The 15,237-nt window shown below is 40.3% G+C and overlaps 1 protein-coding gene across 2 annotated transcripts in view; it reads right to left on the minus strand.

Moving 5' to 3' along the window:
- LOC130540681 (uncharacterized) overlaps nucleotides 1–15,237 on the minus strand; it is a 169,711-nt gene that overhangs the window by 33,320 nt on the left and 121,154 nt on the right. The gene's annotated exons all lie outside the window — the stretch shown is intronic.

The raw sequence follows: 15,237 nt of genomic DNA on the forward strand, positions 1-15,237 counted from the left end.
AGGTAATCCGCCCACCTCAGCCTCCCAAAGTGCTGGGATTACAGGCTTGAGCCACCACGCCCGGCCAACATTTTTTTTTAAATCACTAGCATTTACTAGTCAAGCTGTTATTAACCACTTACCTCACTGGGAGTGATCTGCAAGAGGCATTTGTGATAAGTTAACCGTTCAGAGTTTAAAAACTCACCCTATACTTAGAACCAACATCATACTTAAAATATGACCACAGTGAAGCCCACTTTGCCCAACATCCATTCTCAGCCAACTCTGCCCCTTGGGGAAAAATTAACAAGCATTTATTAAGTGCCTACTGTATGCAAGACACTGCATTGGCTACAATTAAGAAAAATAAAGCCATTGAAGTGCACTTTTAAAATATAAAATGCTAAATTGAAGGGCAAGTTGACTGGTACCTACTATATCTGTTGAAATCCATTCAAAAGTACTTCCAGCTGGAATACTGGGGAACCCTTTGCAGAGATAGTGGGAAGCAGAGCTAGCCCCAGCAGTTGATAGTGGGAAGCAGAGCTAGCCCCAGCAGTTGCTTGAACGACCCCTAATGGGTCTCCATATTAATGGATGACCAAGAGATACACAGGAAAGGAAGACTCGTAACAATAATTCCAACTGACTTTAGCCTCCAGGTTAACTAATACCTCGTGAAACCTAATTACTACAATTAAGATGGGCCCCTTCCCTAGAGGGTGAGCCAGCAGCATCTGCACCATGGACAGCAGATAAACATGAAGTTATTATTTCAGAAATTGAGGGGAAAAAATAGTTTCTAGACCAGTTACTTTTTAATGTTATCAAATCATTAAAAATTACTAAATTGTCAGCAATAAGATACAAATGCTAAGTGATATGATTATGCTGTGAATACGGTCCTGATTTCTAAAATGCGTTAGCACAAATATCAAATCCATAGCTATGATATTTGCACTACCACACATCATTCCAAAATCCAGTCCAAAGAGAAGTCCCATTATTTTACCATCCTCTTACGATTCTTGGCAATTTCAGACTGCAATGGCCAAATTGATGCCGAAGTTTAGAATATAGAAACCTGTGCATGCTGACACTATCTATGTCTCTTTCATAAGTAAATTATGTGAAATCAAAGCTTTGACTTGGCCAGCCTTCATACTGGAACCCAATAGAATAGAAGTGGTTGTTCTCCTTCCTTATTTTGATTGGATGGCATTTTTAAAAATAAGTTATTGTAGGAACCCACATTCCTCTTGGGCCTTGACTTTGTGTCTTAAAATGTTGAAGTCCTTTTAAAGCCATGTCTTTCCATGACTGTATCAATGATGAAATAATGATTAAGATCAGGTTTTGCGGCAAGTGACTAAAGCCCACTTGGCTTTGGAAAGACAGATGTATGTTCTCCCTCCAATAAGCATTGGATGTCCAGTGCTGGCAGCTCCACAGTCCTCAGAAACTCGGGCTCCTCCATCCTTAAACAAGGCCTTCACCTTGGGGCCCAGATGACTGCTCCATGCAGTTCCAGGCACCACATCAACACTCCGGGCAACAGAGAAGGAAAGGGGAGGAAGAGAGTACACAATCTTTCTTCAAAGAAACATCTGATGAGTTGCACACACTATTTCCTCTTACAGCCCATTGTCTATGGCTACATCTAGCTTCAAAAAAAAAGACTGGGAAATGGAGTTGTTATTCCAAGCAGACATGGCCCATCTAAAATGAAGGATTCTAGTGCAACAGAAAAAAAGGAGAATGATTTTGGAGGAAAATTAGCAGACTCAGCCACACTGTTTCTGAATAAAATAATGATGATTTTTTATACACTCATTTCCCATCTTATATATGCCCTAGTATACTGCACAATTCCCAGTGTTACCATTTCTATCACAAAAGAATGAAAAAGAAAAATAATATTCGACTATTTCTAGTATTCAAGAAATATTAGGCATTGCACTGGTACATTCACATTTGTTACCCCATTCAATTCTCACATAGCATTAGCCTCATTTGGGGAAATTGAGATTCACAGCATTGATATGTGAAATGGGAGCATTTAAGCTTAGAGCCCCTCCCAGTTTTCTCTCCCTACAAAATGTATTTAACTAAATTCTTCCCTTCCTTAGAATCCATCAACTTCTTTATTCAACTCTCCCCACAACCAAGACCTTTCTTCTGAAGCACCGATAAATAAATCAGGATTCTGCCATGCATCTCTGGATGGATGAATTGCCAGTACTCTTGATGTGAAATGGGCATGCCCAAATGTTTCCATTCCTATTTTAAGTAACGAATTCATGTTCTTCATGCCCCTATCATTAGCAAGAGCTTTTATTTTACTGTGTGCCATTCAGAAGCACTACATAACATTATGGCTTGTGCTCGTGCCATGTAACACTGGAATGGGTTCATTTGGCTTCCACCCCAGAATAACACCCAATTTTCAGGATGTGATTTAGCAATCCTTCCTTCCTCTCAACTCTAAGTATGTGTCATCTGTATCACTGGAATTTCAAGGTAATTGAATTCATAATTATAGCAGAAGATATGGAGTGTGTAATACGTGCCAATGATGTGGAAATGATCAATGAGGTAGAGTGGGTTGCAGTAATTATTATTGTCCCCATTTTACAGATGAAATCACAGGACCTTAGAAAGGCTAACTTGCCCTAGTTCTCATAATTAATATATAAAAGAGCTGCGACTTGAACTTCTTTTTGATCAAATAGCTCAGACTGTCAACCTGCCTACTATGAATGAGGTACCGGCTAGATTGTTGGCAACACAGCAGGTACACAAGAGTCAGTCCCTGTTATCAAGGGATCACAGTTCAGTGAGCTAAATAGAAACGTGCCTTCAACTGCACTGCGCTACACTGAAACAAGTGCTAGTACTGGATAAGACCCAGTTGTTGTTGGCGCCAACAAGAAAAGTAGCTAATGTCACACTTAGAGTAGAAGACCTTGTGTTATAGCCTATCTTTTCTGTGCATGGCCTGTCTCTCTACCTAGGAAGCAGAGTCTCATACATCTTTGTTTCCTTATTCTCTAATACAATCCCTGACACACAATAAGTGTCCATGAAGTGGTCCAGGCTATACAACAAGCTCTTGCATAACCCAGAGTGAAGCCGAACTACCCTGACAAATAATACAATTTAGGACTAAATCCACACTTTCTAGCTGAGATGCAACCTGCACAGAATTACACTACGTTTATTTTTCAACCCGTGGTATTGGAAGACACGTGAACTCATTGGACATGAAAATCCCAGATTGAACAGCAGCTGGACTGTTTTTAATCCCTGGAGCAGGACAGAAGGGACAGGCTTTAGTCATGTGACAAAGGAAGCAGCCACAATACAGAAGATTTCTGAGCAGTGGGGAAGATCTGCAGTGCTCAGGACCGAAGTTGCTTTCTTTCTTAAAAATGCCTGTCAGATGTCTAAAAATCCTCTCTCTAGCAGCAGAGGTGAAGGCATTATCTAATGACCAAAGTAGACACTGAACCAAAGTGAACATTTGAGAGAAGCACTGGACAGGCAACTGTAATAGCAAATTGGAACAGAAGTAGCTAAAGCTATAGAAACACAATTCATCAGTGGATGAAGTCATCGTGATTTAAGTTTGTACATGAGCAATTTTAGACAGAGAGACTGAGAATTCTCTGCAGTTGAAATGTCAACCCAAATACAAAAAAAAAAAAAAAAAAAAAGACTATTCTAACATGAAACCACATAAATCAGCATAGTAGGTAGATTGATGTGGGACATGAAAGAGATTCAGCATAGACCAAAGAAAATACATGGTGACCAATGTGGCAACAAATGAAAACCAACCAAACAAGAACAAGCAAAGCCTCCTTATTCATTCAGAGCTTGTTATATAGCAAGGGAACCAGCCACTATCACTTGCATTTGGCAAAGACTCAAAGGCAGAGGAGTGAGAAAGCTTCATCATGGAGAAAAGGGAAGGCTTCAGGTGTGCCCTGTTTGGAGGCTTGTTGGCCTGGGGAAGCTGGAGGCAGGCTAACTACAAGCGGGGCATCCTACCTGATGGGTATGGGACATATTTGGCTTACTCTGGATACTTATAAATTGGAAACAAGGACAAAAATTAGAGATACTGTCAGTTGTTAATCAAGCTTGGCAATTTGGGGCCAACAGTTACAGGAGTTATTGTTTGGCTTCCTGGACCAGTTTCTAGAAACAGTGGTCAGACTTCCTGCAAGTTGATTTAGAGATAGCAGGCTGACTTCCTGGGCTAGTTACTAAAAATAACAGATTAGTTTCCAAGGCTGGTTGCTGCAGATTGTGGGACAGAGTTCTGTTTTTGCATATTCAGTTTCTCCTCAGGGAAACACATTTTAGGAAAATCTAGTGTAGGGCGGAAGTCAATGTACCATGAGCAGGACCAGCTTCTGCCACTTTCTAGTTGTGTGATTTGTGCCAAGTTGCTAGACTTCTTTCACCCTCAGTTTCCTCATCTGTAAAATTGAGATACTGCATAAGAGTTTGATGAGGATTAAATAAACCAATATACATAAAGTCCTTAGCATAGTGCCTAGAACATGGAAAGTAGCAAATTAATGTCATCTGCTGTTAATGTAATCTTACTAATATCTTTTTTTACCTGACTTAATCCAGGAACTTAACCAGAGAAAGGGGATAAAATTCCAAGGGATAGCATTTCAGGGAAAATCCACTGGAGAGGTTTCATAGGCCATGAAGCATATATTGAGTGCTCTGTGTGATAATAAAAAGACTAATTGGGAAAAGTCTGTATATACCTCGCCCCAAGAGAAGGATACCATCAGAGAGTTGCCTTTAAATATTTAATATCTTATGTTTGATTGATAAATAATATGCCTGAGAATAAATTTACTCCAGAGACAGTTACATGGCAGCATTGTAAAAAAAAAAAAAAAAAAAAAAAAAGTATAGTAGAGGTTAAAACAGTCTGCAAACTTTTGAGAAGAGACAACAAAAGAATGCATGATAATAAAAATCTCATGACATCTTCAGAGATAAGCACTATAATTATGCCTGTTTTACACACAAGAAAACTGAAGCAGGGAGGGCTCAGTAACGTGATAGTCATAGTCAAGATTCAAGGAGAACGCTTAGCAGCTAAGTAGGAAGTTGCAGCAAAAAAAAAAAAAAAAAGGTTGGGGGAGGGTCTGGGTGGTTCTCTTAAGAACACACCACAGAGAGATGATGCTTAAGTACAAATGGACCGAGAGAATGGGACAAAAAGTGTATAATCACTACGTTCCCCATTCAAACTTTCTCCATATTATAAAACACTGGCATCTTCCATTTTAGCACATAGGGAATTATTGTATTTCATTTTTCGCCTGCATTTGGCATGAAGTTTCTCTGACATGTTATTCACTCCCTAATGGAAGAAGATGCCTGAAAGAAGCAAGTTATTCTGTTTTCAACAGGACCAAACCTGCAGCCTTGGCCCCCAAGGCTCTAAGGACATCGTGTAAGCGGCCAACTGTAGGGCAGGCTTTGGTTCAAAGAGCCTGAGTTAGTAAGAAAGGAAGAGGAGCACCCCCTAAAATTGTTTGGTTGATTTAACAAAGCAGTTTGTACCTTCTGAAATGTACAAGTTGCTAAGAAATTGCATTGTTTTCCTCTTTTTGTAGAGTACATTCTTAATGTGGTATTTTGGTTTGTGTTTTATGATAGGTGCTATAGTTTCAGGGTTTGAATACGGGTTTCATTAATCCCATAATTTGTGCCTCCACTGGAAGGAACTGAATATTCTAGACTTGGTGCATAGTGCCCTCTTCTGGATGAAGTGAAATCTCCTTTCCTAATATGCAAACCTGGAGATAACGAAATGGATGCTAAAAGACAAGTGAAGGCTCCAGAGGCACATGGGTGGGAACTGCTGTCTCCCCTGGGGATACAGAAAGAGTTTGCCCATCCCCAAGGTGGTCTGCAAGACCCAGGCTCAGTCCTATCCTAGTGAAGGATGAGAGAGTGCAAGACGTCTGTGACTTATAGGGAAAAACAAAAAACAAAAACAGGCAAGGGAGGATATGGTCACTGTCTGGATTCAGAAATCTAACCAGAAATCTAAACACCTGAGAATGAGTTGGATGGCTGAAACTAATCTCACCAGAACAGTTCAGGGACCCAAACAGAACTTTGGTGGTCTGAAGAAAAGAAATGTCACGGCCAGGCACAGTGGCTCACACCTATAATCTCAGCACTTTGGGAGGCCGAAGTGAGTGGATCACCTGAGGTCAGGAGTTTGAGACCAGTCTGGGCAACTTGGTGAAACCCTGTCTCTACTAAAAATACAAAAATCAGCCGGCCATGGTGGAACGCGCCGGTAATCCCAGCTACTCCAGAGGCTGAAGCAGGAGAATTGCTTAGAACCCAGGAGGCAGAGGTTGCAGTGAACCAAGATCGCGCCACTGCACTCCAGCCTGAGCGACAGAGCGAGACTCTGTCAAAAGAAGTCACATACTTACTATTTAGAATGACTCCTGGAAATTTGATCCTGTTCATCTCCTAAATTTGTTTAGTTCCGATCACAGCAATTGAGTTGTAAAACATGTAGACTGCAGTTAATGGATGCTTTTTGAAGAAGTGCTAATCTAGAAATACCAGACTTTTCTAAAAAGAATAGGAAAGGAATGTGTCTTCAATGGTGCTGTCCACCGATGTTTCTGGTTCTCCTTCTGGGCACAAATGAGCACTGCACTTTCTGTACCTCCATGAAGTTAGATGTGGCCCTGTGGCTTGCTGTGGCCAATAAAATGTGAGTGGAAGTTAAGATTTAAAGAAGCGCTGCAAAATTCACCACATTTCCTTCCCCTCGCCACCGCAAGGTGGGCAAACTACACTCCCTGCAGACCAAACCCAGTCCTCTGTCAGTTTTTATAAATAAAATTTTATTGGAACACAGCCATGCCTATCTCTTTACACATTGCAGCTGTTTCCATGCTATAATGGCAGTTAAGCAGCTGCAATAGAAACCACATGGCCAGCAAAGCTGTGTACTGTGCTGTCTGACCCTTTACAGAAAAAGTTTGCCAAACCCTGCTCTTGGTGGTGGGGTCACTGAGAGAAAACAACGTGGAGGGTAGCCATGTAGAATGTGATGGACATGTATAAGAATGAAATAAACCTTTATTGTCTTTGGATAGTGAGATTTCAAAGTATTTCTGCTACTGCAGCATAGCCGAGTCCATCCTGACCCTACACGGGGTAAAGAAAAATCGCTGACAAAAATAGAAAAAGAGAAAGTATAGAATTGAAAACACCTTGAAAGAGGCTCTCCAAACATTATTGATAGAAAATATGTAAATTCAATGGCATTGACATTATCTTTTAACCAGATGGGGAATAAGCATGATCCCCACATACCAATGAGGCTATTCTTCAGTTAAGCCAGACAAAGACATGATGTTTTTCCCCAAAATTCTAAATGAATTCATTTCTATATCCAAGGAAGGCCCGCCAGCTTTAATCAGACACAGGTTTGTTTTGTGAGAGGAGTGAAGAGGCTCATTACAGCAAATCCCAGGCACACGTTGATAAATTCCTAAACTTGGACTCTGATAAAACTCAGGAACACACTTCCCATTCCACTATTCTTCTGAATCACTGAGCCAGAGGCAGTGCCTGATTTGTGACCTTCAGCTGTCCGCCATCCCTCGTAGATCATTTCCACCTAATAGAGCCTTAAAATTGTCATCATCTTCTTTCCTTCCACATTTGAAAGAAATGTTAAAGATTGATCCACCACTGGGTTAGCTATTTTGCAACTTCCCCCACCTGTTTAAGAAGGAAGCCATTGTAAATAAATGCAGCTTTCCAGGACATTTTAAATGGTAGCAATCACAGCAATTTCAGCCACACAGAGGGGAGGGGAGCAGAGAGGAGCGAAAGTGGATATAATGGGCTATAGGTAACATATTTCACCTCTAGGGAACCAGGGTAAAGCTTTTCCCAGTTCCCTCAGATTGAAAGTTGTAACCACCTAATAGCTAGTCAGGAGCTTGGAGGAAAAGAAATGTTCCCTGCCTTGTTTCCCATCAGCCTTGACATCACATCTGGCTAACTCTAATCGCCCCTTTGTGTACCAAGGCAGGATGCAGAGGAATGAAGAGACATGGCTTCTTGTTGACTGGACCCTAGTGGAGAGAGATAACAGGTACCCACATAAGATCATTGCAGGTAAATAGGGGACTTTGATCAGAAAAGTCTCTGCGCACCTATTAATTAATTCAACTGAAACTGGGGTGGGGACAAAGAGACAGTGGCAGGAGGATGTGCTCAGTCTCAGGGGTCAGCCTCTAGGCATTCTGTAAAGCAGCTCCATCTTCCTGACGCTATGGATTTGTGATGCTCAAGACTGCTTCATCCAAATTCAACTCAGAATGGAAATTCTTCTAATACAGAGCTCTCCCTCAGGCTGTGACAAGTGTTCTCTACAGGCCCAAAGACTAAGGAGAAAGAAAGGAAGGGTTTTTTCCTTCTGTCGTTAGTGCCAGCCTTCTCTGTGAACCTGTCTGATTCCTTCCAATCTATTCCAGAACAATAAGTAGAAATGAGCTCCCCCATCCCTACAAGGCAGGTGGAAGCCATAAGAATGAAAACAGAGCTGGGAGCCCCAGTTGAGGAGTTAAACTGGGTCCAGCATTTTGGTTTTATCAGTTGCCTGGGCTTACTTGTTGAGTTCACAGATGACTTCTAACTAGGACAGCTGCTGAATACACTGGAAAAACAAAAGTTCAAAACAGCCTCACTAAATTAAAGGTGAGATCCAAAGCCACCAGCAAATGAAGGTTAATAGAGAACCCCTACTGCAGCTTAGATTAAGGGAAGAACAACAAAACTTCCCAGGTACAAACAGCATGCAAAAGCGCTGGCCATGTATATATGACAGAAGAAGATCTGGAGATCTTAGTAGACAAGCTCATTGAGTCAGCAACATCATAGAAGTGTTAACAAGAATATAAAAGACAAGCTATGGAAATATCTTCATAGATGCATGCATTCTTTTATTCAGCAAACTTTATCAAATGCCTTCTATGCTCCATGTATTGTGCTAAAATTTAAGGCAAAGCTCAGTAATCTACAGCAGCCCATCAGCCATACTATTTTTGCATGGCCCTTGAGCTAAGAATGATTCGTACATTTTTAATATAAAATATAAAACAGAGTATTAGCCTTTTGGAGAGAATAGTCGCTCAAAGAATACATCGCCTCTCAGCCTGCCAAGTCTAAAATATTTACTCTCTGGCTCTCCTCAGGAAAAAAAAAAAAAAAAAATTGCGGACCTCTGATCTAGGAATACAAAGTTGAATAGGAAGTGGCCCCACCCTCAACTCACAGTTTGGTGTGAACTATACAATCAGTATCATAGTACTTTGTTCTCTCCTGGCTTCACAAGATAGAAAAAAAATGAAGAAAGTGATAAAGATTAATAAAAGAATGGGAAGAAGAATTTATGAGAAAAGTTTAAAGGAATTTAGATTATTTACTCTGGAGAAAAGGAGTCTATGGGGAGACTTAAGAATAGTCTTCAAATATTTGAGGGGATATTATTAAGCAAAAGGCTTTCCGTCATGAACAGAAAGATTAATAGAACATAGGCTAAAAAAAAATTTATTATAGAGATGGAAGAATTTCCTGAAAAGCTTTTAAACTTCTACGATGAATTAGAATTAGATGAGATCTAAATTCAGTGAATTGAGAAATCCATTTTCTTTAAGTCTCTAAACCTAGCATATTTTCTCATCTGTCTGAGAGTTTTAAGGGCTGTTTGAGTATTGTCCAAGCTGACAGTGAAGGATAGACTAGATGCCCTGTGTCTGGGTCTAGCTCTCCAATTCTTCTCTTCAGAACATGGGGCTTTTCAGAAGAAGTAAATCTTTTTACTTCTCTGGGCCTCAGTTTCCCCCTCTTGCAAAATAAGAGCCTCATATGCTCTTAGTCTGTGATTTCTTAAGCCAAAACCTTGAAATGGTTCAGCAGCCAAAGAAAGTAAAGGAAGTTAAATTATCTCATCTCACAAGGGAAGAGGTAATAGATGCTGTTTTATTCTTGATGTAAATAAGGAAATTTAGACTCAATATTTATTTAAGTTAAAGGTAGCTACTAGTTGGAAAAAAATAGAATATGTTCACTGGAGGGAAAAGATCAAAAGAAACATGAAAAAGTGACTCAAGATTTTAAAAGGAAAAGGGGGAAATGTCAAGGAGGCATATACAAAGAAAGACCTAAAATAGGATAGCAGTAAGAAGTAACATTTCATAATCACAATCAATGTGATGAGGTTCTGTGCTCCTCTTTAAAAGACATACATTCTTAGATAAGATCTAAATTCAAAATTCAACTGCATGTTGTTTGCAAGACAGCCACTGAAAACCAAGGGACTCACATGTGTAAAACATAAAGGGTTCAATATGGAACTTGGTTAATCATATGCACACTGCAGTCTTTAGGAATCAAGTTGTCTTATTTGGATGTGACCTGTGCCTCTGTCCCAATGTGACCACTCCTTGCTTTTTAGGGAAGGTCACAGAGAAGCACGGTTTAAAGACAGTTGTTAGAAACTGAAGGTATTTGAAGGTACTCTTTCCATATACTGACTCATATCTAGAATTCTCTGTCAGTACAATGACATTGGTGTTGGAATCACATAAAGTATTATTTCACCCCAGTTCCATCATGTTGTAGCAATGGTCATGTTAATTAAATCCTGGCTTTTGATCAAAGAGAGATATGCTATAACATTGGATATGCTATACGCCATGCAATATAACTCAACACCTCCACTAATGTCTAATAAGCACCTTACACTAACACATTTAAACAGACTTCCTGATGTTGCACATCAAATCTGCTTCTCCTACAGACTCACCATGTCAAATGGAAAAATTGCTCAGGCCAAAATCCTGGGCGCCATCCTTTCCCCTCTCTTTATCTCATACTCCATATATGCTGCAAATCTTGTTGGCTCAACCATCAAAATATACCTACCTCCAATGCTACATCTCTGGTTTCAACCACTATTGTTTCTTCTTTGGATTGATACAGTAGCCTTGGAACTGGTTTCCTGACTGTAAACCTAGACTCCTCTAGTTTGTTCTCAACACAGCAGCCGGACTGATCTACTATGTGCAATCATGGCACTATGATTGATCATGTCATTCCACTGCTCACAACTCTTCCATAGCTCCCCATCTCAATCAGAGTTAAACCCAAAGTCCCCCAGTGGCTTCGAGGTCCATCTGCTGCTAGCTCTGTGGCCCCTCTCCTCACAGTTGCCCCCTTGCCCACTTCACTTCACCCACCCTGGTCTCTTTGCTGTTCCTTAAACTGGCACTCAAGCACACACCAATCACAGAGCTTTTGCTGTTCTTTCTTCCCAGAACTCTCCTCCCCCTGATATCCAGATGATTCCCTGCCTCCTGTTCTCACGTCTATGCAAAAATACTGTTAGACCTTTCCTGCCCTCCTATGTGAAATGGCAACACCATACTCCCTAGTTTCCTTCCTCTGCTTTATTGTTTTCTATAGCACTTACCTTCCCTGGTATTTTGATACTTACTTGTTTTATTGTCCATATTTTCTGCCTCTCATTAAAAAACTCCAGAAAGTAAGTCACTTTGTCTCCATCACTACTGAATGCTCAGAACTGGAACAGAACCTGGCACTTTTTTTCTCCTCAACAAATATTTGCTGAAGGAATATGAACGTGCTTCGAAAATGATAAAGCACTGTATATATGGATAATTATTATTTACATGGGTGGGCAAAATGAGATTTTTTCTTAATTTCCAGTTCATTTTTCTCCACAAGATATCCTCTTGGCTCCATCATAAGGAGATTCTTCCTCTAACTACCTAAAAATCACATACTGCCAATTTTGGTCATGAGACACCCAGAGGTGATATTCAGAATAGCCTACAACCTGTTCTGAAGGAAACCATGGGAGTGGACCCAACAACCCATCAAAATGATTCCAGATGACACCAGCATGTACTGCCAGAGAAACGTCAGCCTGGAGAAACTTAGGACTACTGACAGCAGTTCTACTACACCATTGTCTTGTAAAACTTGTAGAGAAGTAAGTATTGAACTAGGAATCAAAAACCCTGGTTTGTTGCCACTTCCCCAACTCAGGGTTTCTTAACCTCAACACTACTGAAACCACATAATTCTTTCATATAGGAGATATTAGCAGCATTCCTGGCCTTTGCCCACTAGATTCCACTAGTATCTCCTCCCTACTCCCACCCCACTACCAGCCGTGGCAGCCAAAGTTGTCTTCAGACATTCCCAAGTGTCCCTTCAGGTTGAGAACCACTACTCCAACTCCTATCTATGGAAACTGAGATAAATCAGTAAACCTCATGAGTGTTAATTTCTTCACTTGTAAAATAGGAACAGCAACACCTATCACATGCAGTAGCTTTAAAGACTCAAGAGATAATATATACAACAAGTACTTAACAAATTTTACTATATTATTATTATACCTATTAGTTTTCACTCCTGACAAATAACTGGAACAATTTATCTTGCTCTGATAAATGACTTTGCTTATGTAGGCTACACTGACGAGAGGCATATTGCCTTTCTACAATCATAAAGTTGAGCTTTTGTGTGCCTTATCAGTCCACACCTGCAAGACACAAATTATCTCCAAATCCATTCCCTGGTTGGTTTCTCCCCTTAAAGAGCATGCCCTTTAAAGAGTACATTTAGAGCCAGCCTACTCACCCATGGTTAATTCTGTGGGCTGTTTATCTACAGTAGGATTTATTTGAGTCTATCTTGGTAAATGTAATGAAGCCTGGGTGTGCTTTTATGGAGATGTGAGGTGAAGCTAGGGACAGCAGAGAAAAGTCTTAGGTTAGTTTTGGAAATGTCATTTCAGAATCACTTAAATTGGAAAAGTTCTAGACAGTTCTAAAAGGAAAACTCCAATAAACAAACCCATCACAACAAATAAGACAGAAAACCCACGTCTGCTTTTTGGAGCAGAGGATAGTATAGCATTTGGTGTGAATTCTATCTTGGAAACTATTAATAGCCTGCTCTGCCAATTTTTCAGTCCCCTGACCCCAAGGACTGGACAACTGAATTGCGTGGTAGACTGTATCTATTGTGATATTAATTTGGTCTTTCTCTGGTGAAAAGACATAAATGAATGGATGGTAGGAATCTAGGAAAATGGATATAATTACCCCATTTTGCAAATGAAGAGACTAAAAGAGGTTTCATAGCCTGTCCAAGGTCACACAGATAACTGATGGAGCCAAGAGATGAACTCAAGTCAGCTACCTTCAGATCCCAGCTCTTTGCATTAAACGGTGCTGAAATACCTTAACATTCTTGGAGTTATTTCACCATCTGTCCTACAGAAAGGAATGGAAGAAAATATAAGCAGTTTTTAAGAGGATTGGCACGTTTACAAAGGGCAAAGCCCAAAAATCTGAGAAAAGATATTGGGTTGATGTTGTTGATATTGAAAGACTATCGGGCCTTCCCTGAAGCTACCACTGGTGAACCAGCACCAGGCAGGAGTTTCTGCATCTAAACCCTCAGGAGGATTCACATCTTCTCTTACAGAAAGTTTGAACTGGCCAGGCATGGTGGCTCATGCCTGTAATCCCAGCAGTTTGGGACGCCAAGGTGGGTGGATCACCTGAGGTCAGGAGTTCAAGATCAGCCTGGCCAACATGGTGAAACCCCATCTCTACGAAAAATACAAAAATTAGCTGGGCATGGTGGCAGGCATCTGTAACCCCAGCTACTCCGGAGGCTGAGGCAGGAGAATTGCTTGAACCCAGGAGGCAGAGGTTGCTGTGAGCCGAGATCACACCACTGCACTCCAGCTTGTGCGACAAGTGCAAAACTCCATCTCAAAAAAAAAAAAAAAAAAAGAAAAAAGAAAGTTTAAGCTTATTGAACCTTAGCCTGCCAGGTAGGATGCATGCCATGAAAACTGCCTCCACCCAGGGGTGAGATTCAAAGCACACACAGAGTGTCAGGGGAGATAACGGATACAAAATTTCAGGGAGAATAAGTTCAGGAGATCTACTGTGCATCATGGTAACTATAGTTAATAAAAACATATTGTATAATTGAAAATTGCTAAGAAAGGAGATTTTAAGTGTTCCCACTATGAAAAAATAAGTATGTGAAACCCACAGCCAACATCTTACTGAATGGGCAAAAGCTGGAAGCATTCCCCTTGAAAACCAGCACAAGACAAGGATGCCCTCTCTCACTACTCTTATTCAACACTGTATTGGAAGTTCTGGCCAGGGCAATCAGGCAAGAGAAAGAAATAAAGGGTATTCAGATAGGAAAAGAGGAAGTCAAATTGTCTTTGTTTGCAGACGACATGATCCTATATCTAGAAAAACCCCATTGTCTCAACCCAAAAGCTTCTGAAGCTGATAAGCAACTTTAGCAAAGTCTCAGGACACAAAATCAATGTGAAAAAATAACAAGCATTCCTATATAGCAACAATAGAGAAGCAGAGAGCCAAATCATGAATGAACTCCCTTTCACAATTGCTACAAAAAGAATAAAATATCCAGGAATGCAGCTAACAAGGTAAGTGAAGGACCTCTTCAAGAAGAACTACAAACCACTGCTCAAGGAAATCAGAGAGGACACAAACAAATAGAAAAACATTCCATGCTCATGGATAGGAAGAATCAACATAGTGAAAATGGCCATACTGCCCAAAGTAATTTATAGATTCAATACTATTCCCACACTACCATTAACATTCTTCACAGAATTAGAAAAAACTATTTTGAAATTCATATGGAACCAAAAAAGAGCCTGTATACCCAAGATAATTCTAAGCAAAAAGAACAAAGCTGGAGGCATCATGCTACCTGACTTCGAACTATACTACAAGGCTACAGTAACCAAAACAGCATGATACTGGTACAAAACAGACACATAGACCAACAGAACAGAATAGAGAACTCAGAAATAAGACCACACATCTACAGCCATCTAATCTTTGACAAACTTAACAAAAACAAGCAATGGGGAAAGGAGTCCCTATTTAATAAATGGTGCTGGGAGAACTGGCTAGCCATATGCAGAAAATTGAAACTGGACCCCTTCCTTACACCTTATACAAAAATTAATTCAAGATGGATTAAAGACTTAACTGTAAAACCCAAAACTATAAAAACCCTAGAAGACAATCTAGGCAATACCATTCAGGACATAGGTATGGGCAAACA

Source organism: Pan paniscus, chromosome 10 (genome assembly GCF_029289425.2).
Source record: "Pan paniscus chromosome 10, NHGRI_mPanPan1-v2.0_pri, whole genome shotgun sequence".
Lineage (NCBI taxonomy): Eukaryota > Metazoa > Chordata > Mammalia > Primates > Hominidae > Pan > Pan paniscus.